At 36.0% G+C, this 9,676-nt stretch overlaps 1 long non-coding RNA gene across 1 annotated transcript in view; it reads left to right on the top strand.

Moving 5' to 3' along the window:
- The first annotated feature begins 1,558 nt into the window (after window positions 1-1,558).
- Window positions 1,559-9,676, top strand: part of LOC117062780 — a 95,726-nt gene continuing 87,608 nt past the window's right edge. The window contains exon 1 of the long non-coding RNA XR_004428585.1: window positions 1,559-1,659. This is a non-coding gene — a long non-coding RNA (uncharacterized LOC117062780). The remainder of the gene's footprint in view (window positions 1,660-9,676) is intronic.

Here is a 9,676-nt window from a genome sequence, read left to right as displayed (position 1 = left end):
TGTTTTAATTTTAATTTTTATTTTACTTTAAGTTCTAGAATGTGCAGGTTTGTTACGTAGATATGCATGTGCCATGGTGGTTTGCTGCACTTATCAATCCATCATCTAGGTTTTAAGTCCCACATACATTAGGTATTTGTCCTAATGCTCTACCTCCCCTTGGCCGCCACCACCCAACAGGCTCTGGTGTGTGATGTTCCCCTCCCTGTGTCCATGTGTCCTCATTGTTCAACTCCCAATTATGACTGAGAACATGCAGTGTTTTCTGTTCCTGTGTTAGTTTGCTGAGTATGATGGCCTCCATCTTCATCCATGTTCCTGCAAAGAACATGATCTCATTCTTTTTTATGGCTGCATATTATTCCACGGTGTATATGTACTACATTTTCTTTATCCAGTCTATCATTGAAGGGCATTTGGGTTGGTTCCATGTCTTTGTTATTGTATATACTGCTGCAATAAACAAATCAATCTTTTTTCCATGAATTAACTCATGATTAGAAAACGGTTCCACATTTAAGAATTATTTAAATGTGAATGTACATTTTCCTTGCACATTCTTTCTGGTTTCATTTTTGCATTACATTTTATGTGTTACTAGTTTCTAAATACATCTGTTTTATTCTCCTTAATCTATCTTTTGGTCAGTATTAACCTTTGGATTCTTTACTCTTGGTCAATTGTGTACCATTAAAACAAGTGCGGTCAGGTGTGGGACTAACACTCCATATTTCTCCAGTAAAAATTGTTTGTTACACAATACAGAAAAGCATTCTGCTCCATAGGTAAAATCAAAATTTTACTTTTTGGAATATAGAAATTTACTAACAACTTTACAACAGTATTTTTTCCAGTATCTCACCATCATATTTTAAAAAAAAATCAGGAGTTCAACCTCAGCAGACAACCCCAAATACAGCAATTGCGTACATTTTACTATTGGACCATACTATCATGAATTTAATATGCACATTTTACTATTTCTGCTGCATATGCTACATAGTATGTTCCTGTATTTTTTCTTAATTTTATAACATGGTTATTCAACCTATCATAAATTTCCATTTTCAGTGTGAATGCCAATATATATAAACATTTAAGATCAAATCGGTTGCTGTGTCTCCTTTTTATTTTATACAAATCAAGGTGATACACATCATATGTTTATAATCATATCATCATAATCGTATTTTGAGTTATCTTTGTTCCATAGAACCGTGTTCTTGTTTTTTTCTATATTTCTCATGTGACTGAGGAGAGGGATGTTAAAGCAGTTCAACACCTTAGAATATGTACATGTCTGTATCTGTTTCCTGATTATAGCATGGACAGTAGTATGTAGTGATTTTCACTCAATCTCCCTACTTCACTTCCTGGGCTAGTGTCCCCTAAAGTGTGATCCAGAGACTGCGTACATAAAACTATTGAGATATTTCTTTAAAAGGTATATTTCTGGTTCTGTCTTAGAACTATGGAATTCAAAATTCAGAATTCTGAATTTTAGGCATGCTAAGTAAGTTCAGAATTCTGAATGTTAGACATTCTAAATATGCGAGAATGTTGGTGTGATGGGGTGATGAGTGAGTAGTGGTGCTTAATGAAAACACTGTCTGGGTGATTTGATGAAGTCTCATTGCCACCACCAAGAACCAACGAACTGTAAGAAACAGTTTAATATATATGCCTTTTTAAAACATGACTGTCTTTCTTACATTTGAAGTTTTGTCTCATGTAGATTGGTGTTTATTTAAGTTTATTTTAACGTTGTTATTCACCTTTTGTTTCTTATATTTAAATGATTGTGTTTGTTCCTAGCATTATATTAATATAATCATATTGGCTTTTTGCAGTAATAGAGTTCAAAATTTCTTAGACCAGTTTAACGATTTTTTGGGAGCTAATCAAGAATATTAAAGTGACAACAAGTTTATCAATATACAGCGTTTTATGCTCTCAGTGTTTTAATTAATATGGTTTCTATTGTCTGAGATGTGCATTGATTTAATTCTATAAACACACAATTCTACGTCTTCAAGTGCATGATAACAGACAGCTGAAAAAATAATAATATACCGATTTTTCACTTATTTTCTACCATACATTCACTGTTATAGCAGTAGGCTCTGAACTGGATTTTCACAAAGCATTCATTTACTAATATTTCCAGACTAATATCATTATTTACATTACTGCCAAATATCCTTAACTTATGGTTTATAACATTCAACTCTCTACCATGGCATAAAAGACTCTTCTTACTCTGATTGGTACCTTTTCTAGTCTTCTTAATATTCTCTTTATGTATTTCAAGGTTCCATACATGTCTTAGTCCATTTTATGTTGCTATAAGGAAATATCCGAGACTGAGTAATTTATTTTAAAAAGGTTTGTTAAGCTCATGGTTCTGCAGGCTGTACAAGAAGCGTGGCGCCAGCTTCTGCCTCTGATGAGGGCCTCAGGCTCCTTCCAGTCATGGCAGAAGGTAAAGGGGAGCTGGTTTGTGCAGAGATTACATGGTGAGAGAGAACCTAGAGAGAGGACAAATGAGCCAGGCGCCACTGACAACAGAAAAGCAGTCTCTCATAACCTAAAGAGCTGAAAAAAGATTTTCAGACATATAGTGCTAAGAGGCAAAATTTGGAATCCAAGGGAGGTCATAATAGAGGGGCAGTGTAAATTCTCCAGGTAATCAGCTAAAGTTCTAGAAGGCCTATGTGTTAGGGTTAAGGCCATAGTATAGGAGTAAGAGGCTTTGTATTAAAAAATCTAGCCATAGCAAAGCCTAAAACTCCCTCCCAATTGGATCAATGAGATATGTATGTTATTCTCCAAAAGAGAGAAAAGCAAATTATATCCAAATGGAAAAATGTATATAAAATGTTAAATTATTAATCATCAGAGGCAAATAACATAAATCCATGAGATACTAGCACACTCACTCACCAGATAAAATTGAATATGAAAACAAAATAATAAGCAAACCAAGAGAAAAATAAAGAGACAGGAAACCTGAGAATATCAGGTGTTGGTGAAGATCTGGAGCATTATACATTGGTATAATATGTTCGTGTAACCACTTCAGAACTCATTTTGTTGGTATTTATGAAGCTGAACATATGTGTTCTCCATAATAATTCAGCTAGGCATATCCTTAATGGTAATATCTCTATAAGTATAAAAAAGCAATGTAAAAGAATATCTGCAGCAGCTTTATTGATAATAGATCAAAAGGAACATGACCAAACTCTCTTCTACCGTCAGAATGTACAAATGAATTATGGTATTTATTTTTGAAATAAAAAATAATGAACTACTATGCATCAACATATATGAATTTGACAGTAACGAGTTTGAAGGAGAAAGCCTAGCCTTAAATGAATATATGGAATATTTTACTCATATGAAGTTGAAAAACAAGTGAAATTAGTGGTGATGCAATTGAGAATAGTACTTACATTGTGAGAGGAGTACCGGGTAGGAAGAAAGATGCTTCTGGATTGTGTGATGGTCTATGTCTTGGTCTGAGTGGCCTTTAGACAGGCATATACATTTGTAACATCACCAAGTTGAATACTTAAGTTTGTTTAGACTTTATTGCATGTATGCTTTATCCATTTTTTTCTGAAGCTATTCAATACTTCAGAAAAAAATGGAACAAAATGTATAATACTTTAGCCTTAGATATGATTGTCTGGTGTTGGAAACTAGTCATCCGCATGGTGCCACACTTCCTTTACGCACCCATGACCACAGGTCACCATGTTGGTGTGACATTCTATCCTGTGGAAACCATTGTACCCTGGTCCTTTTCAATCCTGTGCTCTCAGGAACTTGGCCTGGAGCAAAGGTTGCCACCTGAGAGGATGCCTTTCTACCATCCTGGGTCAAATTACCTGGAAGAAATATAAACTAAAAGAAGTAAAGCACTACTGCTGCAAAAGTAGCAAAAACAATACCAAAATTAAATTTCCATAGACCTTTCTCTCATCTGTCAATTTTTTTTTTTTTTTTTGAGACGGAGTCTCACTCTGTCCCCGGGGCTGGAGTGCAGTGGCCGGATCTCAGCCCACTGCAAGCTCCGCCTCCCGGGTTCACGTCATTCTCCTGCCTCAGCCTCCGAGTAGCTGGGACTACAGGCGCCCGCCACCTCGCCCGGCTAGTTTTTTGTATTTTTTAGTAGAGACGGGGTTTCACAGTGTTAGCCAGGATGGTCTCGATCTCCTGACCTCGTGATCCGCCTGTCTCGGCCTCCCAAAGTGCTGTGATTACAGGCTTGAGCCACCGCGCCCGGCCTCATCTGTCATTTTAATTGAAATTGGAATAATAGAAAGGAAGATGTGATTGTTTCCCTCTCTCACCTCTCCGAATCTGCTGTTCCTTGAAAGGACAGGAGTTCTATTCAATCAGGCAGGCTTGTCTGCAGCTCATTTCTTTACCTCCACCTCAGGCCACATTGGAACTGATTTTTTTCTTTTTTCTTTTTATCACTTCATATGGTGGCATTTTCTCCTATGAACTAATATTTTATCAGTAGAAATTAATTCTCTTTTAAATATGTCTTGAAATATTTGTTGCTTTCTTTACAACCCAATATTTTTGATATATTGTATCTGTCATGTTGTAAAAGTCATGGTACTATGCAGCATGACTTGTATTCATTTTACAAGCAAATGTGCAGAAATATGTTAAATTGGCCTCACTAAGACATTTCTGCTTTGCAAAAATTGAAAACTAAATTGATTTCATATAATTAAGCAATAAAGGAAAGCCTTGTTCTCAGTAGTTAACCCTGATAGTTTTTAGCTGCTAAGAAATGTCCGGCCCTTGGGCCTTAATTAGTATGTAAAAAATGTAAAATAATTATTATTTTGTAGTGGGAAAAACTTAAGCTTTCATTTCCCAGGGATGTGCTGTTCTTGACTTATTGATTTCCTACCAATTAATAGTATTTTATATTATTATTTTATCTTTCTTTAGAAACTGCTAAAACTATTTGGAAAGTATATACACTTACAGGAAGTGTTTCATAAAGGTCTTTTGGATTAAAAATTAGGTAATACAAATAGAACTATATTTTCTTAATCATTAGATAATATAAAATACAGAAAATAATAGAGAAGAGGAATAAAATCTACATGAAACCCATCACTGTTGATATCTTGTTGAATTTTTCTCTATCTGTGAGGGTACATTTATTTGACACATCTGGAATTAAAACTTGTATGTGTTTTAATCCATCTTTTTCACTTACTCTTTATACTAAAGGTAAGTAAAATATTAAAATATTAAATGTTTTCTGATACCATTAAAACTATTTCCAAACATCTTATAATGACTTCTGTTTCACACAATAGATCAGTAATGAGTTAACCAAGTTCTTACCGAAGAACATTTCAAATTGCTGATTTTGCAGGGTGAAAATAGTTAAAAGTTGTATGTTTCATACGCTTGTCATTGACTTTTTTGGGAAACATGTTTTGAGGTTCATGCATGCCACTCAAATTCTTTCTTTTTATTGTTCATCTCCTCTAAAGACCAAAGGGTATATCAGTCTGCTGTGGTCTTTAATATTCTTTCTGAAGGAGGAGAGGATTCATTTGCTCAAGTTGAGGAATCGCAGGATTGTGTAGGAGATGAGACTTGAAAAAAAACAAAACTGAAAAAATAGTATTACTGTGAGGAAGATGAAGCACCGGGCTTCTCCAGCCCTCCACAGGGTCATGGAAGACACAAAGTTGCTTTGTAAAATCTTCATACGTTATATGTCTTAGCCATGTGTGGGGAAGGGGGGCTGGTCCTGGGAAATGAGGAATCTGGATATACAAATTTACAATGGAGTTTAAGTTCTCAATGAGCTATTTTAAGAAAAAGGAGACTATGTTTTCAGCAATTCCTATCCCCCAAGCTGAATTAATTCCTACATTGCTTTATATTGTGTATCAACCAATTCATAAGAAAATGCTGTAAGGAGATGAGATGCCAGACATGGTATATATTGAACATTCGTGACTGATTAGAGTCTCCAGGCCTCGTGAAAATGGCAAACTGAACTAGTTCGCTGGGACTTGATGGTGTCTCTCTTCATAATCACTGCTCTTCCCTCTTCTAGGTCCCTAGTACCAGTACTAAGACCAGGGTAGCTGACATGCCAGGTTGATTAAGATTGAACTCTCATACTTTCCACTTTGTTCCAATAAATTCCATTCTGTTTCAATATTCATGCATCTGAGAAGCTTTGCCCGGCTGTCATTAAATCATGTTTTTACTGCTCAGTTATCTGGACCCACCAATATGCTCCATGCCTGTGCTAGATGCATTCATGCAGAGAAGGCCACAACCCCGTACCTTGCATTCTGCTGACAAGCACGGACTACAGATGACATTACTATTAATGAATGAGTCACCATTCATTGATGGTGTAGTAAAGCTCCATACCTGAGCTTTACTAGCTTAGCAGGACTATCAACCATGACTATATGTGAGACTTGGGTGGATTGTTTTCTTTCCTGGGTAATACTCCCATATCCCTACACTTGTGCCTGTGTGAACCACAAGTTTTTAAATGAAAGACTCTGTCTTTCGTTAATGACTCAAGAAAAGGACATCTGCACATTGAAACCTTCCCTTCACATATCAAAACTGAACAGGAGTCTTCATTACACACTGTTGGTAATTAAAATTTATATTGTATGATTTTTCCTGTATGTTAGACTTGCCACCCGGGGCAGAAGCTAAATGGACCCTCAGCTACCCTTAGCTTCTGAGATGCCAACAAATCGTGGACTTGGGCATGTGGAGGGCACTGACCTCACAGACCATCACCCTCTCTTGAACTGACTCTAATTCCATGTTCTGCTTTAACCTGTTCAATGGCTTGAGAGTTTTTTTTTTTTTTAAAGCACATACATTTTGAGAATATTTTCATGCAATCATTAACTTTCTTTTTTTTTGTATACTATGCATGGATATAAAAGAAAGGAAACCTATTATATGTTGAGCATGTACTCCGTTTCAGAAACTAGGCTGTCCTTTTATATTACACCGTCGAATCCTCAGAACTCCTCAAGATAGGTTAACAGTTGAACCACATGCAATTGTCATTGTAAGTCAAATGATAGTCAAATATCCACAGATTTACATGATTCAAATTAATAGTTTACCCCCACTTTCTATAGCAGTGACAAAGAAGTTGAATCACAGTAAAGCAGGGTCTGAATCCCTTCTGTTTGGCTTCCAAGGCTGCATACATTTCTGCCCACTCTCTAAAGAACAGTTAAAGAACAGAGGGGTCAGATGTTCATAGCACACCTATTATGCCAAGTAATTGCTTTATATTATTGCATTCATTCGTAGACACTGGTGTTCCAATGTTATAGATAAGGAGATCACAGCTCAGAGAATTTAAGTAACTCTTTGTTATGATGAAAATAGAAGTTTCCTGGCTGGGATGTTTCTGTCTCTAAGTTCCGTTATTGTGACTGCATGCCTGCTTTTGGTCTTTGAAGTTTGGATGCTTACCGATGTCACTTTGTTCTTTTTCTTTGTAACATTTTCACAATGTACATTTAAATGATAATTTAATTGACGCTAAACCTGTATTGTTTACATGTATACTCACTGGCAAATATAGGATCTGGTACCTAGTTGGGGCAAAATAAATATTTGTTGAATGAATAGTAGATGAGTGAGCAAATACATGTTTAAAAGTCAAGGCTCATTTCATTACCACATCTTGGCCCTTTGATAGTAGCCTGGATAGAGCTCATGGTAGAAATACTCCTTGGAATTCTTTTGGATAAAGGTTTTGTGGATCTTTTAATTATAAACATCTCTCACCTAGGAGAGAAAAAATTACAGTTAAAACTTTTGAAATTGATTTCATGAGAAAGAACATTAGAAAGAGAACCTTCGGTGATGGAATTTTTACAATGTGAGAGGCAGCTCCAATACTGTCTTTTGAACTTGTTGGCTGCAAAATGGTAACTAAACCCTTGTGATCCATTTTAGATAAACCATATGAAATCTTAAACATTGATTCTTTATAAAATATTATTTATTTATTCCACTAATCTTGAAATAAAAATGTATTCGTTATATTTAGGACTTAGATATAAATATGCACATATGTGAAAGATATTTATAATATTATTACAATCCCCTTTATTTTGTCTCTATGATTTTTTAAAGACTGAGAGTAGTATGATAAGGTCTGGTATTAACATTGGGTTGTCACCAGCGTTTACTGGAATAAAGAAAAAGGAAAAAAATGAACTTCAAGTATTTCTAAGTAAAATTTAACAGAACGTGCATGTTGAGAGCAGCTTTTTGTATTTAACTTTTCATCAATACAAATGATTGTTTAAATCATTTATACTTTTGCCCGAAACCTAATTTTGCTTTTTAATATTTCTACTCCTGATTTTTTAAAAACTCACAATAATACACTATATCCATTTGCATTTGCCCATGTTTTTTCTTTCTTTCTTTTTTTTTTTTTTTTTTTTTTGAGACGGAGTCTCGCTCTGTCACCCAGGCTGGAGTGCAGTGGCCGGATCTCAGCTCACTGCAAGCTCCGCCTCCCGGGTTCACGCCATTCTCCTGCCTCAGCCTCCGAAGTAGCTGGGACTACAGGCGCCTGCCACCTCGCCCGGCTAGTTTTTTGTATTTTTAGTAGAGACAGGGTTTCACCATGTTAGCCAGGAGGGTCTCGATCTCCTGACCTCGTGATCCGCCCGTCTCGGCCTCCCAAAGTGCTGGGATTACAGGCTTGAGCCACCGCGCCCGGCCCGTTTTTTTTTTTTTATTTCAATTGGACTTTTTTACTTGATCAGATTTTCCCCTAGAGTGTTTCATTTAAAATAATTGTTGTAATAGTAATTGACCTTTAAACTTTATTTTTCAATTTCTAGGCTAATATATTAATAACTTTGCTTTCAAAATTTTGCTTTTTGCATATGTTATCTTTTATATCTATTTCTTCCGTTTGGTAATTCGAAGGGCTAAGTCCTTTAGTTTGATCTGTGTTACTTTGTCTTAGCCCCTATGCTTTGGATACAAGTGAAACAAGCATTACTTGAATTAATTTAAGTACAAAGAGGACTTTCCTGGCTCAGCTGACCATAGTGTGAAACAACAGCGTTGCCACAAGGCCCCAAAGACAGCACAGATGACACGGGGACTCTTTTTGGCACTATTTCTTGTATCTATTTCTCTCAGCTTGTTGGTTTCCTCCTCACAGATGGTTTTTCCACACAGCAGGGAATATGGCCACCACATTCTATTACTTCCTTTCTCAGTTTCCATTAAAGGAAGAAAAAAAGCCCAGGGGATGATTTGTATTTGGCTCTATTGGTTCATATATCCATTACCTGCAACCAGTAGTGAGCTGGGGCTGGTGTGGGGAGCTCAGGAATTTTGTCCTAGTCTTTATATGTATGTATTGCTTTCACATTTTAACCTGTTAAGTATGTTATTTCATTGTGCTTGACAATTGACTTAGCTTGGTCTACAAGGCTGTTATGATCCCCATAACTCCGTTGTCAGTGATTTTTACATTTGTGAGTTCATGGTTTTATTTACTAATTGACCAGGTACACAGTCAATATGTTTATCAGAAAACTAATCTATTTCTTCAGTCCTTTCATGTCTGGGATTGTAGTGAATTGTGCTTAAACCT

This window comes from Trachypithecus francoisi, unplaced genomic scaffold, assembly GCF_009764315.1.
Source record: "Trachypithecus francoisi isolate TF-2019V2 unplaced genomic scaffold, Tfra_2.0 Lachesis_group17, whole genome shotgun sequence".
NCBI lineage: Eukaryota > Metazoa > Chordata > Mammalia > Primates > Cercopithecidae > Trachypithecus > Trachypithecus francoisi.
Note: the sequence above shows the minus strand (reverse complement) of the source record. Positions and strands in the feature narration are given on the sequence as shown.